This window comes from Lampetra planeri, unplaced genomic scaffold, assembly GCF_965212315.1.
Source record: "Lampetra planeri unplaced genomic scaffold, kcLamPlan1.2.h2 scaffold_153, whole genome shotgun sequence".
NCBI lineage: Eukaryota > Metazoa > Chordata > Hyperoartia > Petromyzontiformes > Petromyzontidae > Lampetra > Lampetra planeri.
In genome coordinates, this window is record NW_027614254.1 from 17,274 (window position 1) to 41,682 (window position 24,409).

A 24,409-nucleotide genomic window follows, 5' to 3' on the forward strand; every position below is an offset into this window, starting at 1 on the left:
GGTGGTCCAACTTGAATCGCTGCGGGCCGTTCTGCTGGGTTTTTTCACCCTGGTGGCGCCGGCGACGAGGCCGGATCGGCCACGCGGCAGGCCTGAAAGCGGTGAGCCTTCGAGTGGGGCTGAGCCGTCCGCCATTGGGGCCTGGCCCACGCTTCCCGTCCTCTCCGACACGCGGCAGGGCGCCGCCATCTTGGGTGTGGTTGGGGAGGAACGGTGGGAAGCCACCATCTTGTCGTCGCCGCGGCGGGAAGCCACCGCCATCTTCAATATTGCGGCGGAGAGGCGGCCGTGCGCTGCCATCTTGGAGGCGCCGTGTGGTGTGCAGCCTGCTGCTGAGCTGCTGTTTTGCGGGGAGGAGCCGCGAGGAGAGCACGCCGACGCTGCTGCTGCTGGGGCGGGAGCACTGCCGTCCTGGCTCGTGTGCGAGACACCGGAGCAGTCAAGGGAGGACGCCGTGCTCACCGTTCGAGTTTTGCGAGGCGTTTCAAGTTACCACCCTGCCGTCCTCTGCTCGCTGCAGCCCAGGCGAGTCGTAACGATATGCACCCGGCCCTAACACACACCTCACCCATCTAGCATGTGCCGGGGGGGCGATTGTTGTCATGTCTTGAGCGTACAGAGCGCGGTTCGGGCTGTGTGTGTGTGTGTTGACGATGGACGCGCTATCTGCTTGTTTGCACAGTGTCAAATAGTGTGTGCGTTGTGGCGTGGAGTTGTTATCTTGATGGCGAAGTTAATTATTAATTCGGTTGCGTCGTGTATCCCGCGCTGTACCATCCCGTGGGTTGCCGTGTGCGACGTGGTTAATTGAAAAAAAAAAATTTGGGTGTTGTTACTGCATGGTACGACTGAGTTAATGGTGTGTCTGCCTGCAGCTCTGCTTGCTATTGTGCATGAATGTACGCTTGTGATCGCGATATGCTGACTGCATGTGCTGTATACACTGTTCTGTACGGATACGGAGTGCGGTGCATTGGTTGTGTGTACCTGTTCGGAAATTGTAAAAAATTCGGGGGGGACCCAAAAATTTGGTCGTATGGGTGTTCATGCACACAAGATTGCGTGTGTGTTAAAGCAAATTGCGAGTGTTGAGAGATGGGGCTGTAAATTGCCGCCAAGTGGCGTCGCTCATTTTGTTGATTGCATGCGGCCAGGGGTTGCATTGTGAGTTGGTGTGTGTAAGCAAAGTGTCTTGGTCAAATATGGGTAAAAATCCTCCCGATACGACTGCTGTGCGCAGCGAGCTGCGGCTGTGCGTCCTATCGTTGGGGGTTGTTGTATCTATGCCCTGTTTTCTGTTATTAATATTAAGAATAATTAAGAAAAAAAATGTTTTTTTTTTCCATATATATATTTTTTTTAATTAAACAATGAAAACAACTCACTTCTCCTCACAAGCACACCAGGAATCTATGAAACATGAAGCGCCATTAAAACGATAATAATTCGGTCACAGAGAGGTCATAGACATCCAGATGGACAAAAAGATTGATGGACTAACCTCCCAAGACATCTGGAGATGTACAGATAAGGTGCAGAGTAAAGAATAATGAACGGTTGCAACTCGCGTTTTTTTTTTTTACGTTTTCCTTACCGAAAAGTAGAAACTTAACAAAAAGAATTAACCAACAAACAATAGGGGCTTTTTATTAGTAATTCCCTTATATTACTCGTATTCACCGCATACATATTATTTAGAATTATATGTTTCCTATCTACATGACCTTCCTAAAAACTAAAGAGTACGAATTCCAGAAAGCTTAACTGAAACATAGTTACACTTAACCTCAGGACATTAAAAAAAATAACTCAGAATAAAACACCAATCCCTGGAGAACTAAAATTGGCGAAACCCTCAAAATAATGATGTAACGAGGATCATTACGAATATTCATTAAACATAGACGAATGATTACCACGATACTAAGACCGAAGGAATCCATAAGAAATCTCAAGAATAAATGTAACACACAGGACCACATAAATGTATTGCAAAAATCTCCTCGACCACCTTTGTCTTCCAGCGGGGTCTGGCCTCTGAATGACCCACGCGGGGCAAGCAAGAAGGGAGCAAAAGGTTACAAGGGGGGGAGTTCGTGCTAACATTCCGAGAACATCTGTTTTTTTTCTGTTTGTTTTCTCTCGCAAGAGACGCGGAGAGAGGAGAGGGTGTTCATTTTTTGAGTTAAACACGCGCAGGGTGCTCCGACGACAGAGTACGGCCGTCTTTGTCTCCCCGCAGCACGGACAGCAAGATTTGCACACGCGAGCAAATAACATTCCCCACCCCTCCTTCCAGAATGATTACACAGCTGTGTCTTTACTAATAAACACGCACACGACACACAACACACACGGACGCAGATGTGTTCACCCCCACAGGAAGATATATGACACGGCCTTTTGAACAAGTCGGGAAAACTGAGTGGATTTTCCCGATATAAGCCGAGGAAAAATCCATTCAACTTAGATCGTCAGGGGCTCTGGCCCCCACCACAGATCTCCACGGGGCTTCGGCCTCCATCTCTCCTCGTCGCCGCCAACGAAGAAGCTCTCGTCATCCCGAAGGACGAGGTTCGCGGGGTGGCGATGTGCATCGCCAAGCCCAAGTGCTCTTCTGCCGTTCACGAGTCAACGAGCCTCAACCCTCTTGTCGTGCCGCCACGCCGAGGTGCTCGCCTGCCGCACACGAGTGAATGAGCTCAGCCCCCGACGTGCATCGCCAAGCCAAGGTGCTCGCCTGCCGTTCACGAGTGAACGAGCTCAGCCCTTGCCGTGCCGCCACGCCGAGGTGCTCGCCTACCGCGCAAACGAGCGCGGCCGCGCCGTCAGTCATCGTACGGGGTCAGCCGAGGGAGGAGTCGGAAAGCGAGCCGCTCACCGCAGCCGCGCAAGCCAGAGGGTCCTTCTCCGAAAGTCGTTCGTACCCACAACTTCCCCCACCCATAGACCCACACACGCACGCATCGACGCCCCACTCACCTGTGAGACTATCCTATCTATTTCACCCTTACCATCGTATCAACCCTAGTCAATTATCAGAAGACTGATTATCAACTACATGAACCATCAGCTGGCCATGAGGAATCGCGGCCCACCGAGTGATTAAGAGTCCGTCGGTTATAAGAGTGAGGTTATTTTCCTTGCCTTTTTCTGTTGTCCCGTTCATCGCATAGGCGATCAATAGATTCGTCGAGGCAAACTCAAACTCTCGGAATCCTCATTACGAATCGACCCATATATATAGAGAGAATATCTTGTCAAACCGGTTTTCTTTGTCAGAGAATCTCGCCGAGGAATTAATCAAAGCAGAGCCGATACTCTCTCTCATAACACGCATCCACCCACCCTTGTCTCAAATATTTCGTTAAAAGGATTTTATACTTACCGATGAATCTATTGACATACTTTCGCCTCTGGGATATAATAAGTTGCTTTTATTGTCTTCATACAAATCGTCGCATGTCTGTTTTAAAACTCCGCCAGTCGCCGGTTGTGCTCGATACATGGGGGAACTACTGAGATGTCTGGTGGGAAAGTAGAAATTATGGTTGTTAGAAGAGTTTAGTCATTCAATTTCGTTAACTGCATAATCTCGCCAATGAATAAGAGTTTTTAGTCATTCAATTTCGTTAATTGCATAATCTCACCAATGAATAAATGTTTTTAGTCATTCATTTTAGTTAACTGTATAATCTCGCCAATGAAGAAGTATTTTTAGTCATCCATTTTCGTTAATTGCATAATCTTACCCATGAATTTATTGACGTATACTTGCTTTTGCATACTAGAGTGTCATGTGTTTGTTTAGAATTAAAATTGCTTAACACCAAGTCTCGAGTGTTTCTTCCAAGTCCATGCAAAACTGTCTTATTCTTGAGAACTGTATCCTGTGATGAGATCTGAAACTGGAGACCTAAAATAACATAACACACACTAAGATAATCGGTAAATGTTTAATCAATGATAATCGTTATCCTGATTGAGATAACTCTGGATAAACGAAACTAAACTTAATTATCATAAGCGCTCACATTAACATAATCGCAAGCATCCGCATAAATAACTACGAGTATCTCCGTGATTATCATAATTTATGCATATAATTACACACATAATTTATGCATATTAATACACACATTAACATAATTAATGCGATTTGCGCATTTTTTGGAAAATTAGTAATTTTTATTATTTTTATCAAAATTTCATAACCCAACACATACAACATTGTTAAAACGTGACGGGGGATGTGTGTTGTGACCCCCAGCAAAGGGCAGCTGGGGTGTGTTGTGCGCAATGCTGGCGTGTTGGCGCCCATCGGGGTAACAGCGTAGTGGCACGTGGCTGACTAAAGAGGGGCGTTGTCATTGCACCATCATTTGGGACAGAGATGCTGGCTAGGTTCTATTCTGGGGCAAATATTTCATCAGTATATGCCTGCCATTGTTGAGTGGGTGATGCACGAGTTGTGGTCACATCGGCCTATGGCCGATGGCTGACCTGACAGCCCGGAGGCGAGACACTCCGTGGTATGTCTCAAACTAATGGGCCGTGGGCTCATATGGCTCGGGGAGTCGTGGTTCAGTTGTGCGGTGGCAGACTGAACCTGGTGTGCCGGGGGCTCACGGGATTCAGGAGTAGAGGTTCCGTTACGTGGCAGCGAACGGGGTGACCTGGCTAGCATGGGGCGGGGATTCCCCTTGCGGGTCCTCCAGCGGGAAGGGCCACGGACTTGTTCTGCTCTGGGTTAGGGCGTTATTGAATGTGTAAGGGAACATTGCCCGTGGGGAGGTTGATGGGGTCTGGCCTTGCCGAGGGATGAATCTTCCCTTGGCTATAAAGCGTCAGACTATAAGATGCTGGTGTGTGTCCATCGCTGATGGGATAGTAAGGGAGGAGCATGGCTGAGTTGTTGCTCGTCCCCGAAATTGCACTAGCCGAGTGTATGGTCAGTGGATGTTGCTGTGGTTGGACGACCACGGTGAGGGTGAAGGCGGGTTAAATGTTACCGCCGGGGAGCGTGGCTCTCTCCACGCGAGGGTGTGCGGCTGGAGGCTTTGTTGAGAGTGACAGTGGGTATATGCTGTGTACGTGAGATGTCTGTGCTGGTCCTCAAGGGAGGACTGCTGGTGGGCAAGAGCAGGAATTTTTTTTTTGTTGTCACGTGTAAATAATATTGTTTTTGAATTGTAAATACTGGGGCATCCATCGCGTCTATTTTGGGTATTTATTGGGGTTTTCCTTAAGCGGGCCGGATTTACATCATCTCCACTACCCTGGGGCCGGGTGGCTGTCGTGTACGACATGCGGATGTGCGTTGTTGTGCTGTACCTCAGGGGGTTGGATTCTCCTTCTCGTCACAGATCTTCGGCGCCTGCCACACTGGGTGTTACCGGGTGTGCTAACCGGATGTGGACTTGAAGGGGGAATTGAGCGCCCGTTCGTCACATCTGCTCTACCAGTGGCTCTCCGACGTTGGAGTTGAGCCGAGCGGATGGAACAGCAACACGGACACGCTCTAAGACACCGCATTCCTGGGTTATGCGCATCGGCCGTTCTTGCGTGTCGGTTGCCGTTGTTGTGCATTGTTCCATTCTTAATTCTTGTTGCGCGGAGGACGGGCCGGTGTTCTGTACCGGATCCTGACCCCTCCCCGTTCGTTACTTGTGTTGTTATAATCTCTGTTGTGTCTGGGGTGATTCCTGATTGTGATGCCTTCGCTCGCATTATTTTGTCCTGTTTTAGCCGAGGACGGCTGGATTTTTCTTTGGGGGGGGGGGGGGTGGTCATGTAATGCGAGCATAAATGGGAAGGCCGGATGTGACGATCCGAGAGGGAGGAGTCAGGATCACGTGGGTGAGAGGTTATAGGAGGGAGCCCGGAAGAGATCTGGGCAGTTGAGGGAGTGAAGAGGCGAGACCACTTTGGGTGGCCGCCGTGCCATCAGCCGCGAGGCTGCTAGGGCTTGGCACCCCGCCAGCTAGCGGTGTGCGGAGAGACAGCGGAGTGTGCAGGGTGCACAGGGCGTGCGAGGTTGCACGGGGCTAGCGGAGCGTGCGAGGTTGCACGGGCAGCAGAGTGGCTGCAGAGTCTGCGGGAGCACACGGAGCAGCGGAGTGGCTGCAGAGTGCGCGGGGCGCGAGGAGAGACGACGCTGGGCCGAGGAGGAGGCCAGCGGGGTGCGGAGGAGAAGAATATAAATAAAGGACCAACGGAGAGTGACATCGTGTGAAGGAGTCCTTTATTACAGAAACATGAATTGCTCATACGAATATTCTCTCTCTCAGAATCGACCGACTGATGTAGCAGACAAAACAGTAATCTTGTTGAACGATTCTAAACCTTGTCGCGGCAATGTTAGTTTTCTCTGTTCAAGGTTTTATCAGTGTTATGCAATGTTTTTACATTTAATTTACTATTACACTGAATTCTATGGCATAATTAACTATTGTTGTGCTTAAAAATCTATTTATATACAGTTCGTAGGAGTTTGGAATGGATTAATCGTATTTACATACAATCCAATGGGGAAATTAAGTTCGAGTCACGACCAAATCGGGTTGCGACCAAAGTTATGGAACGAATTATTGTCATGACCAGAGGTTCTACTGTACTTGAACTAAGTTACCCGGACTATGGAAGGCGAGGACATGTAATGAAGGGGTCTACAAACATTCTATTGGTGACATGCTGAGATAGTAACAGGCACGCCCTTACTGCCCGCGTTCCATCCAGTGTCTGAGGGGTTGCGCAATCAGAGGGGAGGCTGAGCGCGTCGCTGCCTCACCTCTCGTCTCTACCTGTACTTGCAGCGAAGCTCCGCAAATTTGGCGATTTTGACTATAAATAAGTAATTAAGAAAACACCTTTTTAAAAACACGCTTTTATGAAATGTACTAGTAATGACGTCATGTCACCCTTGCTTTGTCACCGCCGATGTCTGTTCCGGTACAATCCTTATTTGGGCAAAGCTACCCCCAGTGACTGGCGGCTCATTAACATAATCTAGGAACAAAGCTTTGGTGACTGCAGGAATTGCTCATTGGTTATTTCGGTAAAGAAATGAAATACAATTAACATAATATATTCGTTAAAAGCCGTCGCAAGTTTGTTTTTTATTGCGACGGGTTCAGCACCCACGTCCCATCATCCCTCGACGCGTGACTTTACCGAAAGAGCCAATGAGTGTACAACGAGTTGAGTCATTCTAGATTTGAAGCTTTCGTGACTGCAAGGAATCATATTCTTAGGTTTTTTCGGTAAAGTCACGTAGGTAAAACATCAAAATTAATGAAAATAAAATAAAACAAAAATCACGACGTTTCGGAGGCAACACAAGTCTCCGTCATCAGGTGGGACCGTCACAGCCGAATTAGCTGCATCAAGTGAGGCAATGATTCAAGATGTAATCCCTTATAAGCAAGTTGAAGGGGGGAGGAGAGGGGGGGCTCATCAGAATGTGGTAACCAATGAATGGAACGTATCGAGAGGGAGGGGGCGGGGCTCAAAGACAGCACGGAGTGTTAATACAACCTAAGAGTTGAGTCATTCCTGCAGTTGACGAAAGCTTCAATTCTCGAATAAGTTATTCAGTTACCCAGCCCCGCTCGTTGGGGGCGTGTCTTGTACCCCGGAAGTGAATATTACGTCACATCCTGCTGCCGCCATAACGGCGCGAGGTAACGAGAAGCTGCCGATGAAATCTGAGGTGAGAGATTTTCATCGTGGTGGTGGTGGTGGTTGTTGTGGTTGTTGTTGTTTACCCAGGTAGAGCCTCTCTCTCGTAGGGATGTCAATTGAGTCGCAGCGAGTATGAGAATCCATGCTAAGGTTGGGACATTACAACGTGGGGCCTAGCCACGCGGGGCCTCGCCTCCTGCCCTCGCCTGAAGGCCTTTTGTTTGAATTCTCTCGCTTCAACTTGATCTGGAAGCTTTCGTGACGGCAGCAGAAATAAAATAAATGAAACCAATTTAATTTAGTTTATTCATTTATTTTAGTTGTTTTTTCATAATATTTTTTGAATACTTTTTTTTCATAAATTAAAAAAACAACTAAATGTATTTAGTTTCATTTATTTTAGTTTATTCATATTTTTTTCATTAAAATGTTTTAAATTTAAAAATGCAATAAAAAAATAAATTATTTTAGTCGTTTCCTTTCATTTTTTACCTACGTGACATTACCGAAAAAAAACAAAAATATTTATCTCGGTTAAACTTGATCTGGAGCTTTCGTGAGTGCAGGGATACATACTCTTTGGTTCTTTCGGTAAAGTCGCGTAGAAAGAAAACATTAATTAAGTAATAGCATACGACGTTTCCTTTGCAACACGAGCAATCACCATCAGGTACAAATGAATGAGAAAGCAAAGCTTGTAAACTTAGAACTATATTCTTTGGTTCTTTCGGTAAAGTTACGTAGGTATAAAATAAAATAAATTTAGAACTACAATGCAATACAACACAACACAGCGAGTCGGCTAACATAACAGTCAACACCCCACCTGGTTTATTAACGTTCTTCCAAAGATTGCAAAATTTGAGAGAGAGAACTAAACACAGACACGGAGACACACAGACACACAAGCAGAGAGAGATAATACAGACAGAGAGAGACACAAATAAGCAGAGAGATAACACAGAGAGAGACACACACATAGGCACAAAGAGAGAGACACAGAGAGAGATGACACGGAGACAGAGATACACACATAGGCACACAGAGAGAGACACACATAGGCACAGAGAGAGAGAGAGAGACACACACACAGAGATAACACAGAGACACACAGAGAGATGCACACATAGGCACACAGACACAGACAGACACACGTAGGCACACACAGAAACAACACCTCTGTGTCGAGGCCTTAAATAGAGAGAGAAGGTGGCTGAGAGAGAGGGGGGGGTAGAGAAATGAGCATGGCAATGAGAGATTTGGAGCTTTCGTGACTGCAGGAAATACTACAACATGAGGACACTTTCGGTTTTTATTTTATGTAACCAGGCCAAGCCCACTTGAGCTGCTGTACCGCTCTCTTGATTTGAAGCTTTCGTGAGTGCAGGAATCCATACTCTTTGGTTATTTCGGTAAAGTCACGTAGGTAGAAAATAAATTAAGTAATAGCATACGACGTTTCCTTTGCAACACGAGCAATCACCATCAGGTACAAATGAATGAGAAAGCAAAGCTTGTAAACTTGAACTATACTCATTGGTTTTTTCGGTAAAGTTACGTAGGTATAAAATTGAATAAACTTAGAACTACAATGCAATACAACACAGAGAGTCGGCTAAGATAACAGTCACCTCCCCACCTGGTTTATTAACGTTCTTCCAAAGATTGCTAAATTTGAGATAGAGAACTCAACACAGACACGGAGTCAAACAGACACAAGCAGAGAGAGATAACACAGACACAGAGAGAGAGATGCACACACAGGCACACACAGAGAGACACACCGAGAGAGAGACACACAGATAGAGACACACACATGGACACAGAGAGAGACACACACTGAGGCACACAGAGAGACTACACACAGGTACACAGAGACACACACATAGGCACACAGAGAGAGATAACAGACACAGAGGCACACACAGAAACAACACCTGTGTTGAGGACTTTAATAGATAGAAAAGGGGGCTGAGAGAGAGTAGGCCGCTGTCTGTCGGTAGCCTAAAAGAGGCCTAGAAATAGGGTTTCGTTCCACCAAGTGGGGCACTACCTACTTTTTTTTATAATTAACATCAGAAATATATAGAGATTCCTTAGGAAAAAGTTCTCCACACACAACCTTGCAGTTTTTAAGAAAAATGATGCTAAAGGTGCCCATTTTGAAAAAAGGGAAACCATAGGGAATTTTGCACTTTCAAACCTGTTTATCATATAAACCCAAAAATGCAGAATTGTCACTTGAAGTACAAAATAAACCAGTTTGAAATGTGTGATATACCTGAAGTTGCTATCTATGCACAGTAAACATGATAAGATTATCAAGAAAACTTCTACTGTAGCATTAACATCCCAATTACTTCTCATGTTCCAATTCAAAGGTAATATTTGAGGTTAAATCTGAATAACAAATAGAATTAAGCCAAAATATAATATATAAAAAACACTTTTCAAAATAACACATTTAATGGTGAATTGTCAATTCGCATACACAAGCAGTAACTGCACTACATGTACATATTCACAGGAATGATTATTGTATACAAGATTTAATTTTGATTGATTTATATTAAATATATATGTCCTATATTAATTTTATTATCATATACACATCACTAAATATCAAGATCACTGTCCTCACTATCAGATTTACATGAAACAATATCCTCAGTTAATCTCACATTGTCACAATGAACACATTTACATAGGTCAGTGCAGGCCAGGCCAGCCTTGTGGCATGAGCACCTTCCACCTGTACAAGTACCAGACTTACACTCACAGTGGAGTGACCCCAAAATCTGTTGAGGAGCTGGATCTTTAGTCATCCATGATATGATGATATCACCATCCTTGACAATCCATCCAAAGCCGTCTGGACTGGGAGCATTTATAAAATGATCCAATGCTCTCCTGTGGATTGCAGCTTGGTAGTTAGCACGCTTGAAGTGCTCTGTAAGTGCATCTTTTGTTGGAGGTAATGCCTGTTCGGAAGGGGCCTGGACACAGAACCTATTGTATCTGGCCAAATTAACATCTGATACCTTTTCTCCATACAGCTCACACACAAAACGTTCTATGGTCACAAATGTGGTGCTGTCCATTTCAAATTGCCTCCCAAGAACAACACATGCGCTTATGTACTCTGCATTCCAGACACTATATTTAGTGGTTTCTCTTTTCCTTTCCCATAAAAGGAACTAGTTGAGTCACAGCCAGTGAATGTGTGTAGTCCTATCAGTGCCTCTGTTAGTGAAGGACCCAAAGCAGAACCAATAGCCTGGAGATCTAACATTCTTTGCCTGTCTTTTGTTCCTGTCAGAAAGTACATCTTTGCTGAGGGAAGCTTAGCCATTATTGAAAGTGAAATGATAGCAACATCAGTGTCAGGACTCTGGATGATTATCTTATTATAAAGTTCACTCCAGGCATGGTTTGCATTAAGTAGGAGCCTCGTGTCGGCTTCTTCATGGTCACAAGTCAAAGATTATACCTCTTTGACAGACATAATGCCATCTTTAAGAGTGAGTTGATGACATACATTTCTGTGTGCCACAAAGATAGTTATGTCTTTTCCAGCTGCTTGTAAAGGCACAGTTCTCCATGTCTCAAAGAGAAAGTCTGTCAAGGCTTCTTTATTTTCACCACTGGCTAGAAACTTGGTCCACTGACTTGGAGTCTAGTAGTAGGTTTTTACCCTTTTAAACTGGTACAAAACTGACACCTTTATACAAGGCATCATGTTTGAAATAACCACAACACTAGTCAAAAATGCAAACAAAATAAAGCAACTCTGATAATGATAATAATATGCACTGTCCTTGAAGTTGATTGGTCCACACCCGAGACGGCTTTCTTTAGAGCCTAGACCCCATTGGTGTTGGACCAGATGACACCAGAAGGCGTACAACTCAAACACAGTGTAATATCAGAGTATTGAGGGCTCGGGGTAAGCATTTATACTATATACCTTATACAAGGTGTCAGTTTTGTACCAGTTTAAAAGGGTAAAAAGCTACTATATTTTGCCACTGGTAAAAGAGGTCGCATAGTGTAAATGCTTACCCCGAGCCCTCAATACTCTGATATTGCACTGTGTGTGAGTTGTACGCCTTCTGGTGTCATCTGGTCCAACACCAATGGGAACTAGGACCAATCAACTTCAAGTACAGTGCATATTATTATCATTATCAGAGTTGCTTCTTTTTGTTTGCATTTTTGACTATTGTGTTGTGGTTATTGCAAACATGATGCCTTGTATAAAGGTGTCAGTTTTGTACCAGTTTAAAAGGGTTAAAACATACTACTATATTTTGCCACTGGTAAAAGAGGTCGCATAGTGTAAATGACTTGGAGTCTTCTGCTTGATGCTGTATATTTGCAGTAATTGTTGTCCAGCAACAGCACGTCTTGATCGTTCAGCATTTTTAATGCTCACTGCCGGGTAGCGATCAATGACAAAATCGACCCTTGGACAACTGAACTTTCTACCCATCTTAATCATAAGTTGAAGAACATCATCAGCAAGCTACCGAATGTGTCTGGTATATTCTTGAGACTCCTGATCAATGCCATGCCATCTATCAGTAGGGCACCATTATCACAACAGTCTTGTTCACATGACAGTCCCTGTTCTTTGATTCTAAACAAGCTAGAAGAGCAGCCTTATTTGTTTTGGCTAATGAACCATCAGTGCTTGCTAGCGGGGATGAGATATTGCCAAGTGAATATGTCAGAATCTCTTTCAAGTTTACAGACCGGGATTGACTTATCACCAACAGTCGTGCAAAGAGTTTCCTGTCATTTTTTAGAATGACTTGATTTCCATCTTTTGTCTTGGATGATTTCTTCATTTGATCCCCAAATGTAGTGAGCTTCAAGGACTTTATTGGAGAGAAGAAGTCTGTTTTTGATGACTGGACTCGATCTTGGATGAAATTTTTCAGAGCTGTTTCACCTTTATCACAAGCACTTTGTATGTCATCTCTGACAGTCTTTGTAGCAACAACACTAGAGCTAATACATACAAGATCTTCACGACGCAGGAAGGGATTGATCATAGACTCAACCACTGAAACCAAAGATATAACAGCAGCATTGTCTTTTGCAATTCTTGTTGCATCCAACTCTTTATGACCCCTCTCTTCATGTTGCATTCCAGCCATCATTTCACACTGCCTTGTGATTGCAGAACGTTCAGGATGAGACAGTATCTATCGCTGGACGGCACCTCTGTTCAATGTTATCCTAGTTATGCTGCCTTTGGTCTTTGAATCACGGTTGCACGTTTGTTCTATTGCTTGGTCACAAGCTATGGATGAGAACCTGTTAGCATCTTTACGCTGTACTGTCCAGTTTCTTTTTGCAGTAACTTCTTCATAGCAGTGTGGATGAGTCTTTGGAAGATTGATCATCTCGACCCAATATGCTGATAGGTACCTTGCATAATTTTGGCGGTCATATGCAAAATACCATGCCAGCATACGTCTCACTGTTGCTAAGTGAAGGCTCCAGTCAGAGTCTCCGGTTGCTCTAATGAAACTCAGTAACAGTTGAACCATTTCAATGTATGAGCTCCAAAGTCCAAAGGTGGGATTGACAGAGTTCATCTCATGTACATATCTATCATAGCAGGACAGCATATCTGATAATATGTCACACTGAGTTAGATGAAAATCTTGCCTCAGACTTGTACTTCTCAAGTCGTACTAGATCTTCCATGGCTGATATGTAACGAGTGTGCTGTTGCTCAGGAAGGGACTGAAGAAATGACCTCAACCGCAAGATATGCATTGCCTCAAATAGGAGTTTGTGTGCACGAATGCTACGGTTGTAGTGATGCCCACTAATGACTCCATTTATTGAACCAACAGCTACCAAATTTGATTCAATCAGCATATCCTGTAGTCTTGCTTCTTTGAAACGTTTGCCTATCACTGCCATAAAGGACATGGCTGTGTGGAACTCACCTAGTCTTGGGATGATACGCTGCATCAGCTTGCATCAGCTTGATCGCCGCTATCAGATGAAGCTGCACTGCTTACCTCCTCCATGTTTACATGTGCGTAGTGATATTGGCTTGATTTTGGCTCTGACCTACTTACATTTTCGATGCTGATTGGTTGAAAATCTAGCTCAACAGTTTTATATGTCTGAATACGCAGTCAATATAGTGCGCCAATAAATTACACTTTTCTCATTAATTGCAGGATAATGCATGGAGAACTTTTTGCTTGGATACCTTTTATTAACGTTGAACATATTGAGCAAAAGAAAAAGTAGTGCCCCGTTTGTCGGAACGAAACTGAACGATACACCTCACGTACAGCGGCCTAGAGGGGGGGCGGTAGAGAAATGAGCATGGCAATGAGAGATTTGGAGCTTTCGTGACTGCAGGAAATACTACAACACGAGGACACTTTAAGTTTTTCTTTTATGTAACCAGGCCAAGCCCGCTTGAGCTGCTATACCGCTCTTATGATTTGAAGCTTTCGTGAGTGCAGGAATCCATACTCTTTGATTCTTTCGGTAGAGTCACGTAGGTAGAAAATAAAATAAATCACGACGTTTTGGGCGCAACACAAGCGTCCGCTCTTGTTTTCAGAAGCGACCTGCCCACACAACAAAGGTGGGCTTTGTCAATGTGTGGAAATGACTCGGTCAAAGGCTCTAAAACGCGTGCTGATATTCACTCTTAAATGTGGAGGGGGATCTGGAGGAAAATCCACGTCACCACAGAGAGAGAGGGAAACACGCAAACTCAGCCATGTTGATTTGATCCTGAATTATTTGGAGTGAGGAAGCATTGAAAACGTTTTGGTTTAGCCATGTTTGTTTTTTGTAGTACACAGTTAGCCTGATAACTTTAATCTAAATTGTCCTGTGGTTGTTTTGTTGACTTGCATCCCACTGGGATTTTTGCACACAGCGTTGAAATACGGTGTTTTTTCTGCTGTTTTTTCCTGGATTTTTTTGTTGCGTGTAGTCACTTTAAGATGTTTCTTGTTCACATTTTTGTTTGTTGCGTTTGCCCCCGAGTCAAGAGCCGCATGGCTCACGGGGTTATCTATATATAAAAGGGAAATTTATGAATGTGTATCTGTTCTAAATGTTTAGCATACTTTCCGACATGCAACAAACTTGAAATTTGGCATGTGGGTACCTTCCAGAATGTACACAATGCAAAAAGTATAAAAATGGATATATTTAGCACGGCAAGTGAGCGGTGACCTCACATCTGTGTGATGTCACCCGCATGCGGCAGCGTCACGCAGTGTGCCTGCTGACGTCATGCATCCCTCCGCGTAGGCCGTGGATTAATTCAAGACAAGAATCCAAGTCTCGAGCGAAGCCAGGTAGTAAAGCGAGTACCTAATAAATGAAACTGAAACATGAATTCTGAGCAGATTAAGGTGTGGGGCCAGGCATGGTTCTGGATACGCCACCACCTGTTTAACACGGCAGTGTGTGGCAGTGTCAAGTTTGTGTTTGCAGTAAAGTCTATTCTATTGAACACGGAGGTTATATCAAAACAATGGTTTAAGTTTTTTTGTTTTTATCTAGAACTCTTTATGAGAATGGAAGCAGTCAGGAAGTTGACACAGCACACATACAGCTGACGTTAGATCTGTTCATCCCAGCATTCAAGGAAATCTGAGCCTGGCTTCACACCTTTAATTTGCAATTAAACATTAATTTGCGCATAACACAAGTAGTAGTATTTTCAACACCCTTTGCTATGTCAGCTGAATTTAGCTCTTATGAATATTCATTTTGTAGCCAGACAGCCAAAATTGTGTGCTTGGAGTTTTAGGTTAACATTCATTTTGAAGATACGAGGGCTTCCAGGAATGTGTATGACCATTTGCCCTCTCATAGTGCGCCATAACAGCCCGTGTGATGAATTTGGGTAACTTTTTAACTCTATCATGAATATATGAATACATTTAGACGTGTTAGTCATGTGTGACTGTGTTTATATATACTCTTTGGTTCTTTCGGTAAAGTCACGTAGGTATAAATAAAATAAGTAATATTTTTAAAAACTCTTTTAAAAACACGCTTTAATGAAATGTACTAGTAATGGAAGAACTCCACGACTCCAGGAAGTGGCCCCGAGGCTTGCCATAACGTAAGCGACTGTGGTCAATTACAGCCAACGTCAGTTTACCGTGGACAATTAGACCCAAGCCGAAACATAACATGTTAAAAATATTGTTTAAAAGAAAATGTTTATGATAGAATATAGTATTGTCATCAGTATGGCATAAGTATACCAGATTTGCAGTCGATACCACATTGGGAAGTGGGTTAAAATGGAGTTACAAGATTTGAGGATACAACAATGACAACAACAACAGACAGAGTGAGTTAAATTAAAGCGTGTATTAAAATAAATCACAGCAGACATCTCAGCTATCGCGATTTCACCCGAAGACGAACGCTTGTGTTGCATTCGAAACATCGTCATTTATGTTATTTTTACCTACGTGACTTTACCGAAAGAACCATAGAGTATGGATTCCTGCAGTCATGAAAGCTTCAAATCAAGATTGTGTACATATATAAGCGTATATTCATTCTTCTGCGCCTCGATGCTGACTTGTAGATGGTATTTTTTGTCTGCAGCTGTCGCTTCCTCTGACGCTTCCTCTGCAGAATTGGTCTGATGGAGCCCAGGCAGTCAGCGGGGCTCGGAACGGCAAGGCAACAATGGGACCAGCGTGCATCCAGCACGGATCGGACTGGAAGTTTGACACGGCACCAGAAAAAACACACGGGAGAGAAACCCTTCAAGTGCACTCTGTGTGAGATGGCGTTTGCACATTCATCAACTCTTCAAAGACACCAAAGAACACACACGGGAGAGAAACCCTTCAAGTGCAGTGTGTGTGGGAAGGCATTTTCACAGTCACAACATCTTGCAAAACACCAGAGAACACACACAGGAGAGAAACCCTTCAAGTGCAGTGTGTGTGGGAAGGCATTTTCACAGTCACAACATCTTGCAAAACACCAGAGAACACACACAGGAGAGAAACCCTTCAAGTGCAGTGTGTGTGGGAAGGCATTTTCACAGTCATCTGATCTTGCCAAACACCAGAGAACACACACAGGAGAGAAACCCTTCAAGTGCAGTGTGTGTGGGAAGGCATTTTCACAGTCACAACATCTTGCAAAACACCAGAGAACACACACAGGAGAGAAACCCTTCAAGTGCAGTGTGTGTGGGAAGGCATTTTCACAGTCATCTGATCTTGCAAAACACCAGAGAACACACACAGGAGAGAAACCCTTCAAGTGCAGTGTGTGTGGGAAGGCATTTTCACAGTCATCTGATCTTGCAATACACCAGAGAACACACACAGGAGAGAAACCCTTGAAGTGCAGTGTGTGTCGGAAGGCATTTTCACAGTCACATAATCTTGCACGACACCAGAGAACACACACAGGAGAGAAACCCTTCAAGTGCAGTGTGTGTGGGAAGGCATTTTCACAGTGGTATCTTGCAAAACACCAGAGAACACACACAAGAGAGAAACCCTTCAAGTGCAGTGTGTGTGGGAAGGCATTTTCAAAGTCACGTGATCTTGCAACACACCATAGAACACACACAGATAAACCCTTCAAGTGCAGTGTGTGTGGGAAGGCATTTTCACAGTCGCCTTTTCTTGCAAAACACCAGAGAACACACACAGGAGAGAAACCCTTCAGGTGCACTCTGTGCGGGAAGGCGTTTGCACGGTCACAACATCTTCAAGAACACCAGAGAGCACAGAATCATCAGAAAATCCACAAGGAGTGGAGTCTGAAATCAGCTTGTGAAAGTCAAAGTGCCGTAAGGAGCCCATCCCTCATGAAACAAGTACCGGAAGAAAATCCCAGCTTGGGCACTTTTAAAGGTATCAAGGTGGAATTTGAAGAGGTGATTGTGAAATGTGAAGAGGTGATTGTGAAATGTGAAGAGGGGACGGTGAAGAGCGAAGAAGTGAAGGTAAAATGTGAAGATGAATATTCAACTCCAAAATGGGACCTTCACATCGATGGACGCAACGTGAAGCAGGAAGGGAATTCTGACTGTGAGGCAGAGCGATGCAACTCGCAGCAGTTTGTGGAAGTGGAGGTGTGGGTGGACTTCCTAGACAATACAAAGTCAAATGGAGATCCGTTAGATGTGTAAGCTTGAGACGATGTCACTCCCGATAGATGCACCTTTGTCACAGGCCTTTAATAAAAATAATGTGAAGTAGAACATTGAAATCTTAGGTTCAACCTGCAGGGTAAGAGCGGCCAGTCATGGTGGATCTGTTGGTTGGGTAGATATCTCACCAGGAGCCTCAGTGATTCACACTAAAGCCTATTGGAGCCTTAGTCTGGCCCTGTGAGCCTCAGTTATTAACGCTGAAGCCTATGAGACCCTGAGTCTGGCTTTGTGAGCCTCAGTAATTAACACTGAACGCGATGGATGGGAGCCAGTGACATGGGGTGAGGTCAGTGGCTGGGGAGGCACCGGGGGCGTGGCCTCACCGAGGGGGGGGTGTCTGACACGCCCCCCCTCAGTGAGGCAGATGTGATAGCTGCCTACCCTGGTGCTTTTTCATTGCAGTTTCATGACGAGACCAGCGAGCCTACGTATCTTTATACACATACAGTAGAACCTCTGGTCACGAACGCTTCTGACCACGACCAAATTGGGTTCCATCCAAAACATTGACATTTTTGAATCTGGTCACGAACACATACTCGGGTGGCGATTAAACACGGCCGCGGCCGATTTCCCCCTTACGCGCCATTTTTGTTGAATTACACAAAGCGTAACAGTTATGTATATAACTTTTGCTATATAAAATTGCTAGTAAGATATAAATTGTGTGAGTGTAGTCATACCCCTCCCCCCTCATTCAAGCCATAATTTAGAGAGCGAAAGCGCCGAGTACGTAAATCGCAATCATAAGAACCTGTTAATCTCTTCTCGCATCATTCATACGATGATGCGGTGAAGTTAACGTTTATACGATAATACGGTGACTGCTTCCAAAAACAATACTGTACCCAAATATTACTGTTAACTTTCAATAGAAACATGAATTGCTCATACGAATATTCTCTCTCTCAGAATCGACTGACTGATGTAGCAGATGAAACAGTCATCTTGTTGAACGATTCTAAACCTTGACGCGGAAATGTTAGTTTTCTCTGTTCAAGGATTTCTCAGTGTTATGCAATGTTTTTACATTTAGTTTACTATTACACTGAATTCTATGGCATAATTAACCATTATTGTGCTTAAAAATATTTTAAAAACTATATACAGTTCGTAGGATTAATCGTATTTACATACAATCCAATGGGGAAATTAGGTTCGAATCACGACCAAATCGGGTTGCGACCAAAGTTATGGAACGAATTATGGTCGTGACAAGAGGTTCTACTGTACTTGAACTAAGTTACCTGGACTATGGAAGGCGAGGACATATAATGAAGGGGTCTACAAACATTCCATTGGTGACATGCTGAGATGGTAACAGGCACCCCCTTACTGCCCGCGTTCCATCTAGTGTCTGAGGGGTTGCGCAATCAGAGGGGAGGCTGAGCGCGTCGCTGCCTCACCCCTCGTCTCGCCCTGTACTTGCAGCGAAGCTCTGCAAATTTGGAGATTTTGACTATAAGTATGTAACCTGTAAAAAACTTTTTTTCGAAACACGCTGTCATTAAATGTACTAGTAATGGAAGAACTCCACGGCTCTAGGAAGTGGCCCCGAAGTTTGCCATAACGTAAGGGACGGTGGACAATTACATCCAACGTCAGTTGACCGTGGGAACAATTAGACCCAAGCCAAAACATAACATGTAAAAAAGATTGTTTAAAATTATTTTATTTAATGATAGGATATAGTATTGTCATCATTATGGCATGAGTACAGTGAGGGAAAAAAGTATTTGATCCCTTGCTGATTTTGTGCGTTTTCTCATCGTGGACAATTAGACCCAAGCCGAAACATAACATATGAAAAAGAATGTTATATACACATTTATAAAAAAAAGTATTTAATTAAGTAGAACCAACGTGACTTTACCGTAAAAAAAACCAGTATGAATCCTTGCAGTCACGAAAGCTTCAAATCTAGAATTAAGCAGAACGTTTTGTCTATACTCAAAATGTATTTAAAGTTGTGCATTTTGATGTGACGTCACATTTCTCAAACCCCCGCCCCCCTGGTCTTTTTAATAAATCTTTTCTTTTACAACATCAGAGTGCAGCGCCACATTAAATACGCACTGCAATGACAATAGTTTAAAGCGATTTGAAGCGTGTTTTATATATGGGGGGGGGGGGGGCAGAGCTTTGTGACGTCATATCTGAGGGGGTCTCACTTTTTGTGACGAGGGGGGGAGGGGGGTCAAAAATCGGCCAAAATCACGTGACGTCATTTATGAACGGCCCCAATACGCAAAACTTCAACCCTGACCCCCGTTCTCTGACGTCACCACTAAGCATTACCTCATCGGTGTGAAACGCCGGGGGGGGGCGGTGCGCCTCGTTATGGACGTCATGTCACCCCTGCTTGGTCACCGCCGATGTCTGTTCCGGTACAATCCTTATTTGGGCAAAGCTACGCCCAGTGACTAGCGGCTCATTAACATAATCTAGGATCGAAGCTTTGGTGACTGCAGGAATTGCTCATTGGTTATTTCGGTAAAGAAAAAAAATTAACAATATATTCGTTAAAAGCCGTCGCGAGTTTGTTTTTTTATTGCGACGGGTTCAGCACCCACGCCCCATCATCCCTCGACACGTGACTTTACCGAAAGAGCCAATGAGTGTACAACGAGTTGAGTCATTCCTGCAGTTGACGAAAGCTTCAATTCTCGAATAAGTTATTCAGTTACCCAGCCCCGCTCGTTGGGGGCGTGTATTGTACCCCGGAAGTGAATATTACGTCACATCCTGCTGCCGCCATGACGGAGCGAGGTAACGGAAAGCTGCCGTTGAAATTTGAGGTGAGAGATTTTCATCGTGGTGGTGGTGGTGGTGGTTGTTGTTGTTTACCAAGGTCGAGCCTCTCTCTCGTAGGGATGTCAATTGAGTCGCAGCGAGAATGGGAATCCATGTCAAGGTTGGGACATTACAACGCGGGACCTAGCCACGCGGGGTCTCGCCTCCTGCCCTCGCCTGAAGGCCTTTGCTTGAATTCTCTCGCTTCAACTTGATCTGGACGGTTTCGTGACGGCAGCAGAACTAAAATAAATGAAGAAACAACCAATTTAATTTAGTTTTTTCATTTATTTTAGTTCTTTTTTCATAATATTTTTTTATACACATTTTTTTCATAAAAAATGAAAAAACAACAAAATGTATTGTTTCATTTATTTTAGTTGCTTATTCATAATATAATTTTTTTATTAAATCAAATATTTTTTTTATTAAAAATATTTTTAATTAAAAAAAAATGTATACATTTTTTTTATTTTAGTCGTTTCATTTCATTTTTTACCGACGTGACTTTGCCGAAAAAAAAACGAAAATAATTATCTCGGTTAAACTTGATCTGAAGCTTTCGTGAGTGCAGGGATTCATACTCTTTGGTTCTTGCGGTAAAGTCACGTAGAAAGAAAACATTAATTAAGTAATAGCATACGACGTTTCCTTTGCAACACGAGCAATCACCATCAGGTACAAATGAATGAGAAAGCAAAGCTTGTAAACTTAAAACTATATTATTTGGTTCTTTAGGTAAAGTTACGTAGGTATAAAATTAAATAAACGTATTACTACAATGCAATACAACACAGAGAGTCAGCTAAGATAAGTCAACTCCCCACCTGGTTTATTAACGTTCTTCCGAAGATTGCTAAATTTGAGAGAGAGAACTAAACACAGACACGGAGACACACAGACACACAAGCAGAGAGAGATAACACAGACAGAGAGAGACACACATAGGCACACAGAGAGAGTCACAATGAGAAAGAGAGACACACAAAGGCACACAGAGATAACAAAGAGACAGAGAGAGAGACACACATAGACACACACACATAGGCACACAGAGGGAGACACACCGAGAGAGAGACACACAGATAGACACACACACGGACACAGAGAGAGACGGAGAGAGAGAGAGACACACAGAGGCACACAGAGAGAGAGAGACACACAGAGAGAGACACACAGAGAGAGACACCACAGAGACGCACAGAGAGACACACACACGTAGGTACACAGAGAGATAACACGAAGACAGAGACACACACATAGGCACACAGAGAGAGTCACAATGAGAAAGAGAGACACACATAGGCACACAGAGATAACAAAGAGACAGAGAGAGAGACACACATAGACACACACACATAGGCACACAGAGGGAGACACACACACATAGGCACACAGAGGGAGACACACACATAGGCACACAGAGAGAGACACACCGAGAGAGAGACACACAGATAGACACACACATGGACACAGAGAGAGACGGAGAGAGAGAGAGACACACAGAGGCACACAGAGAGAGACATACACATAGGTACACAGAGACACACACATAGGCACAGAGAGAGATAACACAGACACAGAGACACACACATAGGCACACACAGAAACCACCTGTGTTCAGGCCTTAACTAGAGAGAGAAGCTTTCGTGACTGCAGGAAATACTACAACACGGGGACCCTTTCGGTTTTTATTTCATGTAACCAGGCCAAGCCCGCTTGAGCTGCTATACCGCTCTTATGATTTGAAGTTTTCGTGAGTGCAGGAATCCATACTCTTTGGTTCTTTCGGTAGAGTCACATAGGTAGAAAATAAAATAAATCACGACGTTTCGGGTGCAACACAAGCGTCCGCTCTTGTTTTCAGAAGCGACCTACCCACACAACAAAGGTGGGCTTTGTCAAAGTGTGGAAATGACTATCGGTCAAAGGCTCTAAACGCGTGCTGATATTCACTCTTAAATGTGGAGGGCGATCTGGAGGAAAATCCACGCCACCACAGAGAGAGAGGGAAACACGCAAACTCAGCCATGTTGATTTGATCCTGAATTATTTGGTGGAGTGAGGAAGCATTGAAAACGTTTTGGTTTTGCCATGTTTGTTTTTTGTAGTACACAGTTAGCCTGATAACTTTAATCTAAATTGTCCTATGGCTGTTTTTGTTGACTTGCATCCCACTGGGATTTTCTGCATACAGCGTTGAAATGCGGTGTTTTTTCTGCAGTTTTTTCCTGGATTTTGTTGTTGCGTGTAGTCACTTTAAGATGTTTCTTGTTCACGTTTTTGTTTGTTGCGTTTGCACCTGAGTCAAGAGCCGCATGGCTCATGGGATTATCTATATATAAAAGGGAAATTTGTGAATGTGTATTTTTAGCATATTTTCCGACATGCAACAAACTTAAAATTTGGCATGTGGGTACCTTCTAGACTGTACACAATGCAAAAAGTATAAAAATGGGGGGGGGGGGGGGGCGCAATAATGGATATATTTTGCACGGCAAGTGAGCGGTGACCTCACGTCGGTGATGTCACCCGCATGCGGCAGCGTCACGCAGTGTGCATCCTGACGTTACGCATCCCCCACCCTCCATCCTCCGCGTAGGCCGTGGATTCATTCAAGACAAGAATCCAAGTCTCGGGCGAAGCCAGGTAGTAAAGCGAGTACCTAATTAATGAAACTGAAACATTAATACTGAGCAGATGAAGGTGTGTGGCATGGTTCTGGACACGCCACCACCTGTTTAACGCGGCAGTGTGTGGCAGTGTCAAATTTGTGTTTGCAGTAAAGTCTATTAACTCTATTGAATACGGAGGATATATGAAAACAATGGTTTATGTTTTTTGTTTGCATCTGGAACTCTTTATGAGAATGGAAGCAGTCAGGAAGTTGACACAACACACATGCAGCTGACGTTAGATCTGTTCAAACCAGCATTCAAGGAAATCTGAGCCTGGCTTCACACCTCTAAGTTGCGATTGAACATGAATTTATGCATAACACAATTAGTATTATTTTCAACACCCTTTGCTATGTCAGCTGAATTTAGCTCTTATAAATATTCATTTTGTAGCCAGACAGCCGAAATTGTGTGCTTGGAGTTTTGGGTTAACATTCATTTTGAAGATACGAGGGCTTCTAGGAATGTGTATGACCATTTTCCCTCTCATAGTGCGCCATAACAGCCCTTGTGATGAATTTGGGAATTTTTTTTTATCATGTATATATAAAATATATGAATACGTATAGACGTGTTAGTCATGTGTGACTGTATTTATATATCCTCTTTGGTTCTTTCGGTAAAGTCACATAGGTAGAAATAAAACAAGTAATATTTTTTAAAATTATTTTAAAAACAAGCTTTTATGAAATGTACTAGTAATGGAAGAACTCCATGACTCCAGGAAGTGGCCCCGAGGCTTTCCATAACGTAAGCGACCGTGGTCATTTACAGCCAACGTCAGTTTACCGTGGACAATTAGACCAAAGCCGGAAACATAACATGTGTAATGGGTTCCGAAGACACTTGTAGAGGTAACTTCTTTATTACAATCCAACAACTCTCCAACAGTCCTGATGCTCTGTTACAGCCGAGGTACACAGCCTAGGTACACAGCCTAGATACACTACTCTGGCTACGCTCTGGAACTCGCCCTCACAAGGACGTAGAGCCGGGAGTTCCAGAGTCCCACCACTGGCTGTCGAAGCGTCCCAGGGTCCTGAGATGGCTGGTC

At 44.0% G+C, this 24,409-nt stretch overlaps 1 pseudogene across 1 annotated transcript in view; it reads left to right on the forward strand.

Annotated features, from left to right (window-relative positions):
• LOC144739489 (uncharacterized) overlaps positions 1-24,409 on the forward strand; it is a 36,174-nt pseudogene that overhangs the window by 5,969 nt on the left and 5,796 nt on the right. Inside the window, exons 3-6 of the transcript XR_013589442.1 lie at positions 179-463; positions 2,500-2,671; positions 7,641-7,711; positions 16,334-17,858. The product of XR_013589442.1 is annotated as an uncharacterized LOC144739489 (transcript). The remainder of the gene's footprint in view (positions 1-178; positions 464-2,499; positions 2,672-7,640; positions 7,712-16,333; positions 17,859-24,409) is intronic.